The sequence below is a fragment of the Triticum dicoccoides genome, chromosome 4B (genome assembly GCF_002162155.2).
Source record: "Triticum dicoccoides isolate Atlit2015 ecotype Zavitan chromosome 4B, WEW_v2.0, whole genome shotgun sequence".
In the NCBI taxonomy this organism is placed as follows: domain Eukaryota; kingdom Viridiplantae; phylum Streptophyta; class Magnoliopsida; order Poales; family Poaceae; genus Triticum; species Triticum dicoccoides.
Genome location: NC_041387.1, coordinates 164,740,756 through 164,755,836, shown reverse-complemented (window position 1 = coordinate 164,755,836; position 15,081 = coordinate 164,740,756). Strand labels below are relative to the sequence as shown.

Here is a 15,081-nt window from a genome sequence, read left to right as displayed (position 1 = left end):
TCGATCTGGATCGGGGGGAGGGAGAGTGGGGGAGGGAGTGGGAGGAGTGGATCGGCTAGGGTTAGGTCTTGTTGAGTCGGGGGTTAAGCAGTGGGGTGAGGGGGCCGGCCTGGGCCGGTTTGGGCCGGCCTGGGTAGCAGCTGGGCCGACTGGCCCAGTGGAGGGGGGGGGTTCTTTGCTTTCTTTTCTTTTGTTTTATTTCCATTTTTATCTTTTTACTTATTTTCTTGTTTCTGTTTTCTTTTACTTATATAATAGTTTATAGTTTTACAAAAAGTGAAACCCATAGCTAAAATAGAGTTACAATTATAACTACTGCCATGCCACGAAAGGTTTTATCCCTGAACAAAATAGTTTATTATTTTATAAAACCCAAAATGCATTTATTTAATTGTTTTACCTACTGTTTTAATCATTTTAGGGTATTAAAACATTTTATAAAAGTGGGGTCTCTTCACCACAATTAACTTTGCATTATTTGGCACAACTCGAATATTTTAGTTTTAAAGTTTGAAAACTTTTACCGTTTGATTTTATTTTGAATTTGAATTTGAATCAGTTTCGAACTAACGCGGGATTAGCAACAGTAACCGTGGTGATGTGGCATCATTAACAGAGGTTTACTGTAGCTTAATTATCTGGGCGTCACAACCCCGCTGCCACGAAAGGGTAGGACAAAAGATGTCATGCAAGTTCTTTTCATAAGCACGTATGACTATATTCGGAATACATGCCTACGTTACATTGATGAACTGGAGCTAGTTCTGTATCACCCTATGTTATAACTATTGCATGAGGAATCACGTCCGACATAATTATTCATCACTGATCCAATGCCTACGAGCTTTTCACATATTGATCTTTGCTTAGTTACTTTTCCGTCGCCACTATTACAATTACTACAAAACTGCTACTGTTACCTTTGCCACCGTTACTGTTACTTCCATACTACTTTGCTACTAAATACTTTGCTGCAGATATTAAGTTTTCCAGGTGTGGTTGAATTGACAACTCAACTGCTAATACTTGAGAATATTCTTTGGCTCCCCTCGTGTCGAATCAATAAATTTGGATCAACTGCTAATACTTGAGAATATTCTTTGGCTCCCCTCGTGTCGAATCAAAAAATTTGGGTTGGATACTCTATCCTCGAAAACTGTTGCGATCCCCTATACTTGTGGGTTATCAAACGGGTATTGCCAAGAGCCTGTTGAATCCGTCGGGCGGATGGTACCTATGCGGCAAATGAAGGAGAGGTGTGCCGAGTACCGTAGGGGCAAATGGTACCTGCGCCGCGAACGGAGGAGAGGTGTGGACCGGCGGTGGAGGAATGCGACGTGGGAGCCCAAGTGTAGCGGTGAAGGTCACGGAGCTCCGGGAAGGGGTTGGCGGATGGCCATGGAGGTGTAGCGGCGGAGAGAGAAAATGGATGCAAAGAAAGAGGGAAGGATGGATAAGTAGGGTCCGGGAGGGATTTTGGGTGAGGTTTCAGATGGGCCGAGGTTGTCGGAGTCCTACCTGGCTGTTGTCCGAACTCCCGCAAGGCCCCTCCTAGTTTTGCTTCCGGTTTGTGGGAAAAAAGACGTCCGAACGGGCCAGCGGACGGATATAGGATCAAGTTAGATGGCAAAACATGTTGGATCACGCGGTCCAGATGTTTGCAGGCGGTCTGGGGTCCGCTTTGGAGATGTCCTTGTGTATATATATATGATGATCCTCACTGACACTACACAAATACTAGAGAATACTGTACGTACCATTTGGTAAGGAGCTCAATTTTTTTCTATTACATTGGTTCTCCATTGGTTCAACGGAAAGAAGACCTCGAGTTTGTGTTTATACTGCAACTAACATCTTTTCCTTCATCGACAGAATGCATGAATCAATGTTTGATAGTCTGTAAGATCAAACCTTTTGTTGCATGCATAAAATAATTATTTTGTTGTCTGCCTAGATGCATAAAAGTACATTGTGCCCCCTCCGTGTGCAGGGTGGGATATAGAAGCTTTGTCTATGGTGAAAGAATAAAAAAATGAATCTGGGTCATTGGATGGAAGATGACTTGTATAGATTTAGATGGAGGGTTCTCAGTGTATATTTCTTAAAAACCCAATGGAAGATGACTGGTATAGATTTAGATGGAGGGTTCTCAGTGTATATTTCTTGAAAACCCTCCAGTACTATTTACATATAGAACATAACTTTTACAGTAACCACCTCAAATCTCTCATATATCAATCAAGTTGTCCTTACAGTAACCACCTCAAATCTCTCATACATCAATCAAGTTGTCCTTACAGTAACCACCTCAGATCTCTCATATATCCTCAGATCTCTCATATATCAATCAAGTTGTGCTTCATAAATAAGAAAAAATTTCAAACATGTACGAGTGCCCCTCTCCTCTTAGATTTACACAAAACCGCACATACATATGTACCGTACGAGATTCCATGTATATTTGATTTCATTAGTAGCTTCTACTACATCAAGGACCATGCAAGAAATCCATACATTTGAGCATGCTGGTCACTAAAAGTATGTGAAGATCATCACCAATATTAGAGTACATGAGAACATTAATCTATCCACTTGAAATCATAACTAAACATACATTTCAAATTGCACGATCCCCGACCAAACACAACAGAAGAGACACACATACATAACTTATCAAGTGTAATATAGCAAGCGAGGATCATTTTCGGTACATCTCATGCAAAACTAATTATGAAGGACCAAAATAATCGCATTGCATCAACTTTTGCTACTTGACGGCACACAACAGAAAAGCTATTGCATCTGCCTCCATTACTACTGCTTATTGCTCATCAAGCTTCTTGTGCTGGGAGAGATCAAACCTAATAACAAATAAGATTCAATTAGCACATGTGTGTACAAGTGCCAAGCACTTATTGCCCATGATCTAATCAAATAAATATGCATCAACAATGCTATCTCGCTGTGTGCTGCACATACCACATGGAAGGAAAAATAGAGATGAATCAAATTCATCCCAAAACACAACCTGAGGTATGCTTCTATGCTGGAACTGGCAGAACTGCTAGCTATTTTGTGGATCATCCTAACTCTAATAATGGAACAGATTATAAAACATTATTTATCTTGTACAAAAAAACACTCTGGTGCAGATTCTGTTCATAGGTGAGATTGGCAACTACTGGCGGAATTAGGCAATACAAATATTTACATATAAAGTTCGGATAAACTTAGGCTAACAAGCAAATGCAGAATCATATTAGATATCAATCCTATAAACCTTTGGGATTTTCAAATAGACTAGCGTATGTTCAAATAAGAAAATAGCCGTATGATCAAATAGTATCCCTCGATGCATCTGGACAGTTCTATCACACAAAAGTAGTCATGATTCAAGAAGAACAATAGTAGCTATAACTAGTTAACCACATAGATAGTGCAATATTACACACACAACAATGGCAATTGTTCACATGTGAAAGAAAAATGTGCACCTAGAAAGAATAGAAGGCAAAATAGGAGCTACCTTGTGCATATTGGAAATCATGAAATCACCAAGTTAGGTCATCCTGTAATTAATCGTTGACCCTCAGGTCACATTTTCGTTGACAAGAAGATTTTTCGGCAAACAAGTGCGACTACTTTTCTTTTTCTGGAAGAAGAAGATATTCAGTTTTGTTTTGACTATAAAGCTTGAACAGAATGCATCGATCATATTAACAAAAAAAAATAGGCATTCTCCAAAGCACCTACGGCCCTCCTCCTTAAATATACAACCCACACCAGTAAATGGATTTTATTAGTTATTGATGCTTAGAGAAAAAATAATTTTCAACGAGAAAAATAAAAGGACCGTGGTCTTTTCCGCCCTTTCAAAGAGAGAGGAATTTGTTAAAATCTGCGAGCTCCAGGGTTCAAATACATGGAGATCGACAGGAAGCACAAAATGTAACAATACTTTTGTCGATTTACGGTCACCAGTCACCACTATCAAACAACACTAGAGACGAGGCCGCCATCTAAGCATATGCTACCATGCGATACAACCTAAAGGGGGTACTGAGAGTCTCCTGATACTGAGAGTCTAAATGTGTTGTACACAAAATCCAGATACTGAGAGTCTTCTGAAACATATCAAATTAAGGAAGTCATCTCCAATTTCCAGGTTGCAAATTAGAAGGTACAGTCTTATTTTACACGTGGAAGGTTACAATGAATGCAAACTGAAACAAGAATGATATACATCAACTTCTCGGTTAAATATATACCCTATTCTCTAAATATTTTGGTCAGGTGAATTCGATATTTAAAAATCTAAAACAACACATGAACACACTGCTAGTCATATTCAAGTTTCTCAGCCTCTCACCAGAATCTACTATGTCCATCTGGTTTTGCTCCAACTCTTTGTGCACTCCTTCAAAAATTAAAGGAGTAAGCTTGTCCGTTTTATCAAATATAGTTAAAACCACGGGTGAGGCGCTTTGGAGCTCAACTTCCATTGAACCACCTTTTTTGGAAAATACAAGATGCATATTTAAAAGTAGAACCAAATTCTGAACAAAAATCTAACATGTATGTTATGCAGCAGCCCAGCCCAGGAAGAAGGCCCAAGGCCTCACGACGCTCCAGGCTGCTGGACCGGGCCTGGAGGGCTGAGAAGGACAAGAGAGCAGAGACCGAAGACAAAGGGGGGCTCGCTGGAACAGAGGAGGGGGTCGACTAGCAGAAGAGAAACACTTTTCCCCTTTCGTTCTCCTCCCCTGGTGTATCCAAATTCATCTTCCTTCCTCTGTGAACGAATTGTGTATCTAGGGGCATAACAATTGGTATCCAGAGTCGTTCGATCCATCTCGGGGACGCGTGATCCATCAGTCCGCAGTGCGGTGAGTGGCGGATTCGTCCGCCGTTGTAATTCCCATCGCTCGGCAGGAACCGCCGATCTGGTTGGTCGACCGGGTTCGGATCTGGCGCCGAAGAAGCGTGGCCCTTCGGCGGTCGAGCAGCAGATCTCGGCGGCGATGGGGACGGTGGAGCAGCAGAACATGGAGACCAACACCAAACTCGACGACATCGTCGAACAGCTGAAGGGCATGACCGCGTGGATGAAGGCCATGGATTCCACGACAAAGAGCTTGTCCGAATCCGCAGCGCTTCTTCAGCTACACGCTGAGGATGCATCGACACGGCTGGAGGCGCTCGAGTCACCTCCGACGCGCCCCCAAGGCCCGGCCAGCGCGACCACGACGCCTCCGACTGTGGTGGTGCACGCGCACGGCGGGGAGCGGCCCAATGGGCACAGCGGGCATCACCAGTAACGGGGGCCGATTTTGGGGGATCCCCGATCCCCACATCCACCTCCGGCCAATGGTATGCCCTCCTTCGCCCCGTCGGCCGATCGGGAGTTCCCTTGTGATGATCGCCGAGTTTTGCATCCTACTCCTCGGTCACACTTGGGCAGTACACCCAAGATGGATTTTCCTAAATTCGATGGGGAAGATTACCAAGTGTGGTTGGACAATTGTGAACTATATTTTGAGATTTATGGGGTGTCTGAGCTAATGAAGGTCAAGTTTGCCGCTCTCAACTGTGTTGGGAGCGCGGCACTGTGGCTAAAAATGGCCCAGAAACGCCGGCAGTTTGTGCATTGGCACGACCTGCGCACTGCAGTTCAGGAGAAGTGGGGGAAGAACAAGCACAAATTCCACATGCGCCAGTTGCTGTTGCTTAGTCAAACTAGCTCGGTAGATGAGTATACTTCTAAATTTGACACCCTGCGACACCAAATCCTTCTAGCAGATCCACACACTAGTGAGGTGTTTTTTGTTGAAAGATATATAGCAGGCCTTCGTCCTAAAATTCGTTCTGCTGTTATATTGCATCAACCAGAGGATGTCGATACTGCTAGTTGTTTGGCCCTGTTGTGGGAAGTGGAGCTCGACAACGACAAGGCAGGCAGCAGCTCTAAGTCCAGCCAGTGATCGGTTGTCAAGCAATCAAGTCACGGGGACAAAAACAAGCATCAATCTGCACCAGAGGAAACGCGGAAGGTGGCAGAAAAGTTGGAGGCGCTCCGAGCTTACCGAAAGGCCAAGAACTTGTGCTTCAAGTGTGGAGACCCATGGGCACGCGGGCATAAGTGCCCCGACAAGGTGCCTCTTCACATTATGGAGGAGCTGCTGGATATTTTGCAGCTGGATGATCCTCCTGATCCCCAACACATGTCAGATTCTAGTTCAGAGGAAGAGGTGATGCTGCTTGCCAATCCTAGTTCTGCTACATCACCGGTGAAACGCAGAACCATGCGCCTTCAAGGCATGATCGGGAAGCGTACAGTCCTCATTCTGATTGATTCTGGGGCAAACTGTTCGTTCGTGGATGCAAACTTAGCAACAGAACTTCAACTTCCTACTTGGACAATACCGGCCGCCTCATTTGTCATTGCTGGTGGTGACGTTTTAACAGGCTCCTCTATGGTGCCACAATTGACATGGTGGACACAAGGCCACACATTCTGCCAGGATATGAAGGTGCTCCCTCTTGGCTGTTATGATCTCATCGTTGGGGCAGATTGGTTGGAAGGACACAGTCCCATGTGGGTGCATTGGCGGAGGAAATGGATGAGGTTCACACATGAAGGGCGTCGCATTACCCTAAAAGGGATACGCACGACGCCGAGCAAGTGTAAGCAGGTGTCAATTGGGAAGATGCGAGGCTTGCTACACCGAGGAGCAGTTCCACATGCAGTTCAAATCTAACCGATCCACCAGGAGCACGACTTGTCAGCAGTGCACGCGACTGAGCCGGAGAACCCAATTCCCCCAGAAGTGCAGTCCCTGTTGTCGGAGTTTGACGACCGTTTCTGCGCCCCGTCCAGCCTACCACCTCATCGAGAAGATGATCACACCATTCCATTGATCCCTGGCGCACAACCAGTTAGTGCACGGCCGTATCGATACACACCCCAACAGAAGGATGAAATAGAAAAACAGATCAAGGAGATGCTCCGCGCAGGTATCATCCGCCCCAGTTCGAGCCCCTTTGCTGCCCCAGTGCTGCTTGTGCGAAAAAAGGACGGAACGTGGCGTTTCTGTGTGGACTATCGCCAACTTAATGCAATCACGGTCAAGAACAAACATCCAATGCCGGTGGTGGATGAGATGTTGGACGAGATCTCAGGCGCAAAATGGTTCACCAAGCTGGACCTTCTCTCAGGGTATCATCAGATAAGAGTGGCCGATGAGGATGTGTTCAAAACAGCCTTCCGCACCCACCAGGGCCTGTACGAGTTCCTGGTAATGCCCTTTGGCCTCTCGCATGCACCCGGCTCTTTCCAGAGCATGATACACAAGGTTCTCAATCCTCTGCTCCGGCATGGTGTTTTGGCGTTTATGAATGATATTTTGGTGCATACAGCTACCTTGGAGGAACACCTACGTCGCCTACGTGAAGTATTGCAGCTGCTGCGGGATAATGAATTGGTGATCAAACGCTCTAAGTGTGCCTTCGCCCAGCCTCGGATCGAATACCTCGGGCACGTCATCGGTGCTGAGGGCGTGGCTACTGATCCGGCAAAGGTTGAGGCAGTGCAGACTTGGCCTATTCCCATTTCTGTCCGGGCTGTTCGAGGGTTTTTGGGTCTCACGGGGTACTATCGGAAGTTCATTCAGCATTACGGCGTGATTAGTCGACCACTGACAGAGCTGTTAAAAAAAGGCAAAATTTTCCAGTGGACACAACCAGCAGAAACAGCTTTCCAGTTGCTCAAGAAGGCAATGATCGCAGCTCCGGTGTTGGCTGTACCCAATTTCCAGCAAACATTTGTCCTGGAGACCGATGCATGCAAGGATGGCATCGGGGCAGTCCTCATGCAGCAAGGGCACCCAGTGGCTTACTTGAGCAAAGGGCTCTGTCTAAAGAATCAAGCACTCAGCACGTACGAGAAGGAATGCCTCGCCATCCTGATGGCCGTGGACAAATGGAGGCCGTACCTACAGCACCAACATTTCATAATACGCACAGATCAGCAAGCCCTCTTGCATCTCGCCGACCAAAGATTGAGTACGGGGATCCAGCACAAGGCCTTTGTCAAACTAATGTGATTGGAGTACACTATCCAGTACAAGCGTGGCATCACAAATGCGGCGGCGGATGCTCTCTCCCGCCGAGACCAGCAGCAGTCCGTACTCGCCATATCATCGGCAATACCCTCATGGATGGAAACCCTGGTTGCTGGCTATGAGGAGGACACCAGTTCCAAGCAACTCTTGACCAAACTATCAGTAACAGGGAGAAATGACAAGGGCTACTCATTGGATAATGGTGTGCTTCGCTACAAAGGGCGTATTTGGGTTGGCCAAAACCCTTTGGCTCAGCAGCACATTATGTAGTCCCTCCATGCCACTGCACTTGGTGGCCATTCAAGGGTGCTTGCAACATATCAGCATGTCAAGAAACTCTTTGCCTGGACCAAAATGAAACGAGATGTTACAGAGTTTGTGCAAGGCTGCACCGTGTGTCAGCAGGCCAAGCCGGAACACTGTCGTCAACCTGGACTTCTTCAACCTCATGAGATTCCCCCTCATCCGTGGCACACTATAAGCTGGGATTTCGTGGAAGGGTTGCCTAAGTCAAACGGGTTTGAAGTGATTTTGGTTGTCATTGATAAGCTCACCAAGTTTGCCCACTTTCTGCCGCTCAAGCACCCATACACAGCTCACCAGGTGGCCCTCGTGTTCTTCGATCAAGTGTACCGCCTCCATGGCATGCCAGCAAGGATCATCTCCGACCGGGATCCGGTCTTCACAAGTACGTTCTGGCAGGAACTGTTTCGACTTTCAGATACCATCCTCAACATGAGCTCATCCCGACACCCCGAGACAGATGGTCAGACTAAACGCCTCAATCAGTGTCTCGAGGCTTTTCTTCGGTGTTCGATTCATGACAAGCCTGCCCAGTGGTCCAAATGGTTGACAGCAGTGGAACATTGGTACAACACATCGTATCACACAGCAGCGGGATGTACTCCATTTGAAGCATTATATGGGTATCTTCCTCGACCATTTGGGATATCAGCTCCGGCGTCTACTACTGACCTCCAAGACTTGGTGGCCGATCGGGAAGCAATCAGAGAGCTGCTACGACAACACTTGACGCGAGCTCAAGCAAGGATGAAACGGCAAGCGGACAAGCATCGCACGGAACGCTCCTTCCAAGTGGGCGATCAAGTGTTCTTGAAGGTTCAACCCTACCTCCAGAACTCCCTCGCGGCACGCCGTAACCAGAAGTTGGCGCTGAAGTTCTACGGGCCGTACCAAGTCCTCCAGCGAGTCGGTGCAGTCTCTTACAAGCTCCAGCTGCCAGCCAACTCCAGGATCCACGACGTCATCCATGTTTCCCAGCTCAAGAAGCAAGTTCCTCCACGGTTCTCCGTCGAGCCGGACATGGGCATGGTCGAACAAAGGAGCTTGACACTACTTCAACCGGCGACGATCTTGCAGATGAAGCTCGTTCAGCAAGGCGGTGCGGTCAAGCCAAAGTTCAAGATTCGCTGGAAGGATCGCCCAGACACCCACGACACTTGGGAAGACGCAATGGTGATGCATCAGTTTTCTTGTCTGACGGCTTGGGGACAAGCCGCTCCTAAAGGGATGGGGAGTGTTATGCAGCAGCCCAGCCCAGGAAGAAGGCCCAAGGCCTCACGACGCTCCAGGCTGCTGGACCGGGCCTGGAGGGCTGAGAAGGACAAGAGACAAGAGACCGAAGACAAAGGGGGGCTCGCTGGAACAGAGGAGGGGGTCGACTAGCAGAAGAGAAACACTTTTCCCCTTTCGTTCTCCTCCCCTGGTGTATCCAAATTCATCTTCCTTCCTCTGTGAACGAATTGTGTATCCAGGGGCATAACAATGTACGTATACACTGCATATGTGTAAATTTCAATAGATGGATATGCTTCTTCTTGAACACAACACAGTACAAAATATGAGCTACAATGACAAATGTTGACAGACCCACGTGTTTTTGGATAGCATACCACAACTAAGTCCTATCAGTAAGCATCATGCTATGTTTAATCATCAAAGAATACCAGTGAAAGCCATCCAAGTCGTCATAGGAGAGGGAAGCTACCATTAGAGAGAAATCTATAGGAGGGAGAGGGGAGAGGGCAGTGGGAGAAACGCAGCTGACCTTGCTGCTGATCCTGCGAGGTGAAGGAGGCGAGGAGATCGAGCACCACCGGCTTGCCTCCGGTGAGATATTATTGGATCTAGGAGCACCGGGGAGGAGACCGTGGCAGCATCACGGCGGACTAGACCAGTACCAGGTTGCCTCCAGATCTAGAATATGCAGCTGAGCGGGCGGACCGCCCGCGACCACCAGGGAGGAGGAGACCGTGGCGGCAGCGGCGGCCCGGTCGCTGACGACGATGCGCAACGTGATGTTGGGTGCCCTGGGGACGGCCCCAAGAGACATGGATGCCGGAGTAGAAGGGGACGAGGCCGGGAGCAGGTGCCGTGGGAGTAGCTGTCGTCCACCAGGGAAGCACCGGATCTGCCTGGCCGCCGCCCCCGTCGACGAGAGGTTGTTGGGGGAACGGTGAAGCGAGCGACAGAGAGAGTCTATTTGAAGGGGAAGGACCTGACGCAAATTACTGGGAGCACGGGGACATATTTGCACAGAGTTGTGTCGTTATGAATACAGATCTATCCTCGCGAATCAGTAGTCTCTACTACTATTCTATCCCTAATCTCTCCCTATAATAATAAAGCACGGATTGGGTCTTCGGGTTCACCGTCGCGGTGTTTTTACACAAAGGTCCCTTTATTTTTTTTATTGAACCCGCACTCCCTACTTTAGTGGATCTGGAAAAAACGTTTTGAGGGAAAACAGAGATGAGATGAGCAGGGCGGCTCGATGGACCAAGGTGGTGCTGGTCGCGCGCGCATGGTAGAGGTGGCCGGAGCCGAGGATGACGCGAGGCGGCTTGGCAGGGGCTGCTCGGCTGCCGGCCATGGCCGCGAAGGTCGGGTCCGCGCACGAAGCCGAGGCGAGGGGGAGAAACAGGGGGCTGAGAAGGGCAACAGAGCTCCACTGGAATGGAAGTCGGGCGCCGGGTCGGTGCGCGAGCATGGGAGGCGCGGCTTCCTCCCGAGCATGGTGGCCCCGTGGGAGGGGATCGAGGGAGAGAGGGGGATCGGGAGTGGGCGCTGCCGTCTCCTGCGCGTGACTGCGCTCGGGGGAGATGGGGATCGAGCAGATGCTCTCCCGTGACGTTAGGGTTGAGGGGGAGATGGGCCTTGGGTCGGCCCAGCTATGCAGCTCACCTCTATTTGGGCTTGTTCTTCCGGTCCAAGGCCTAAGCGAGGCAACATAACAGTAATTTCGGTTTATCCAATAAATAGTCCCGTATGGATTTTTACATAAACTAGCAGAATGGAAAATCGCTAACAAAAAAGGAATTAAAGAGGGACTTGCATGTTTGTGGGAGATTATGGTGGGCAATGAGAAAAAGGAAAGACCCAGTAAATGGGTCTGGCATGCGTGGTGAAACGGAATTAAAGAGAGAGACTTGCATAAACGGTTGATGGAGGAAAAGGAAAGATCCATTAAATAGGCAAAAAAAATCCCTGATATTGCGACATGCATGACGGGGGCTAACAAAAACAGAATTAAATAATGATGTGAATATACTAAGTAGAACATTTAGTCAAAATATCATATTGTCTTTTTTTTCGCACGTGACTTCTGACCGCTATATTTTTGTATGAGGGTGATTCTTTAGCTAATTTGCACAATATGTTGTATCTACCTATTTTGTGAGTGATGTGCTAGCGCTTTTGTCGCTTTTCTAACATATTCCTGGCAAACTTATTAGCACAACATTTCCTTGTTGTATTGGCAAATCTAGCCCTGATGTTAATTCCGCTTTATACTATATTGTGTAGCGTAGCCTTTCAACATTTGCATTTTATGAGAATATTGTGGACACTTGATTTTTAGTTACATTATTTTAGTTTCTAATATGTTGACATAGAGAGAGAATAAGCCGTAACACGAGTGGGGTGTTGTGTTCAAATGGAGGATGTAGAAATAGAGGACGTGGACATGTGTGTGTGGGTGGAGCAAATGGGCAGGGTTTTGGGTCGTTTTATTGTGTTTTATTCCGTTACAACACATGGGCATATTTGAGAAGAACTATTGCTCCACGGAGAAGAATGTGCGGCGAATTTTCCTTTGCAAATATTTTTTTGATGATAAGGATTTTTTTTCTCCCGTTGCAACGCACGGGTCCTTTTGCTAGTAATAATAAAGCACGGATTGACTCCGTGGGTTCATCATTATAATACGCTTTTGCCCAGTCGTAATATACTTTTACAATTTATATAAACGAAATCATAATATAAACGAGGTGGTACTAATTTGGCAATGTCCAACGACCCTTCCTCTCGATCCCATCTAGACCCTACAGTTTTGATTATTCAACCCGCACGGTTCGGTGAATTATGAAAAAACGGTCCGAGAGGGCTACAGATCCGATCGGGAGCGGGACGACGACGGCGAACACATGAAGGGCGCGGGCGGCACACTGCCCGGGCGAGAGGAGGAGCAAAAGGGCACGCACGGAGGCGGGGCCGTATGCATCGGACGTGCACGCTCGCCCGCAGTCAACGGGGACACATCGGCCGTCCATGGCAACTCGGGTCGATGCAGGAGAACGAGGGGAGGGTCTCGCGAGGGTCGGGAATGGAGCGGAGGCGGGTGGAACGGGCGATTCGAAGGGGCTGCGGCGACGAGCAACTCCGTAGGCGGCGACCTGCGGGGTTCAAGCGGCGGTTGCCATGAAGGTCGGGCGGCGGCTCTGCCTAGCCACGGTTCCTGCCTTCTCCCAGCCTAGCCCACACCGCACCCGCGCGCCTCACCCTACACCGTTTTCGGACGCCCGCCGTTTCTCTGCTGCTGCAGTAGCCGCCGCCTCCCCGTGCCTGGCTCCCGCATCCTGCTCGACCTCGAGTTCTCGCAGTTCCGTCGTTTCCTCGTTGGAGAAGATGAGCGCGGTAGGTTTACTTTCTAAAGTGTGGAAGCTCACATCTTGCGCAAAGGCTACGTCCTGCTGAGATGGCTAACCTAGCAATTCTACATTCCAAAGGTCAAGGGATCAAATCCCGAAGGCAACGCGTTTCTTTCTGAATTTTTTGCTCGCCCACGAATTTACATTCTCAAAAGAAAAGGTAGCAGTAACCAAGTAGTTTTTATTTTTTATAATATGGTTTAATTATGATCCACATATGTTATCTTTGTACATTCTACAAGTTCTTAAGCTCACTATGAAAAATCAAAAGTTTCTTTTATAAGGTTCACTAGCTGCTTCATGTACTGATAAGTTCCATTACTTTGAAAGATTTTAGCTTCACGTTGCTCTTTTTAGGTGTCATTTGCACTTGAAGACCAGGATCGAGGTAGGAGGTGAGGAAGTGGGGTTCACGCTGTGCGCTAGGGTTATGGGGTTGGCTGGGCCTTAAGTGGGACGGCCTGGCCGGTTGGCCCAGCTGGCTGGCAGGCTGCTGCTCAAAACAAGTTCGATGTATATAGCTTTTTCTTTGCCGATAACTCGATCTGATTTTTTTCATGTCTATGCTATAGAAGAGCCAATAGTATTCAAGTGTAGTTTCTCACACAATAGTACTGGACGTACTCATTGTTAAAGTCAGTTATAGTGTAAGAAAATCAAAGAAAAACATGTGGTGTGAATAATGAATGAGATGACATGCCTTTTAGATGTTCTTCAACAATTTATGTTCTACTCTTTATTTATAAGGTGAAACATAATTGCCTATAGTACTGCCATATACGGTTTTAGCAAGCACATGCGTTTGATTTTTTATTATTATTTTCTTAAAACATAGTACAGACGCACGCGCTCATACATACGACCCTTATGAACGAACACGCGCACATTTTATCCTTATGAGCACCTACGATAAATTGAACCGACACATCATTTTGAGATTGATGAAGTCACCACAGACACGTTCGTAGTCGATCAGAACGTCTAGCTCCCACTAAATGCACATCGCTGAAAGACTTCAAATAAATCTAGAAAAATACGAGCACCAGTGTCAAGTATAGGATTTGAACTCTGATGGGCTATGGTTACCACTGCCCTCCTAATCATCCAATCATAGGTTGATTCTCATATTTTAAATTTTTTTCTACCCGTTGCAATGCACGGGGCCTTCTGCTAGTAAACAATCGAACAAGAACTTTCTTACGTGTATCCCGTAATTAGTCCCACAACACCGCACGAACCAATTTACACCACACGATTAGGTTCATTAGTCTAAATCTAACTGTCATCATCAATCAAATATTTGTATGGTGTGCACGTAGCAATTTCGAATGATTGACTGTACTCCACCAGGAGAGGCTGTGTAACGCGCCGGATCTGATGCGCCAGGTGTCTGCCAGCTATTCGCCATTGTTGCCATGTCATTTGCTTGCGTGTTGCATTTTATCATGTCATCATGTGCATTTCATTTTGCATACGTGTTCGTCTCATGCATCCGAGCATTTTTCCCGTTGTCCGTTTTGCAATCCGGCGCTCCTATGCCCTTCGGCATTCCTCTTTTGTCTCCTGTTGTGTGTGGGTGCTAAACGTTCTCGGAATGGCCCGAGTCTTGCCAAGCGGCCTTGGTATACCACCGGTAGACCGCCTGTCAAGTTTCGTGCCATTTGGAGGTCGTTTGATACTCCAACGGTTAACCGGGTAACCGTAAAAGCCTCCTTCTCTTTGCAGCCCAACACCCCCTCCAAAGTGGCCCAAAACCTAGCAAACTCCCCTCCATGCTCTCAGTCGTTCGATCACGATCGCGTGGCCAAAAACCGCTCCTCATTTGGACTCTCCTACCTCCCTCTACCTATATAAAGGCCCTCCCCTTCCATTTTCGCGGATGAATTCTCCCCCAAACCCTAAAAATTCCCTCTCCGCGCCGGACGTGTCTGTCCGCGCCGGAGAAAAACCCCGCCGCCGCTCCCAGCCTCTCCCGGCGCGCCACGTGTCCTCCGCCGCAGTCCCAGCGCCGC

The 15,081-nt window shown here is 47.6% G+C and overlaps 1 long non-coding RNA gene across 1 annotated transcript; it reads right to left on the bottom strand.

Moving 5' to 3' along the window:
* Window positions 1-2,488: 2,488 nt before the first annotated feature.
* Window positions 2,489-10,629, bottom strand: LOC119295563. Its single transcript, XR_005144112.1, has 2 exons — window positions 10,189-10,629; window positions 2,489-2,861 (listed from the first exon to the last, which is right to left on the bottom strand). It is a non-coding gene; the product is annotated as an uncharacterized LOC119295563 (long non-coding RNA).
* Between the last annotated feature and the right edge of the window lie 4,452 nt (window positions 10,630-15,081).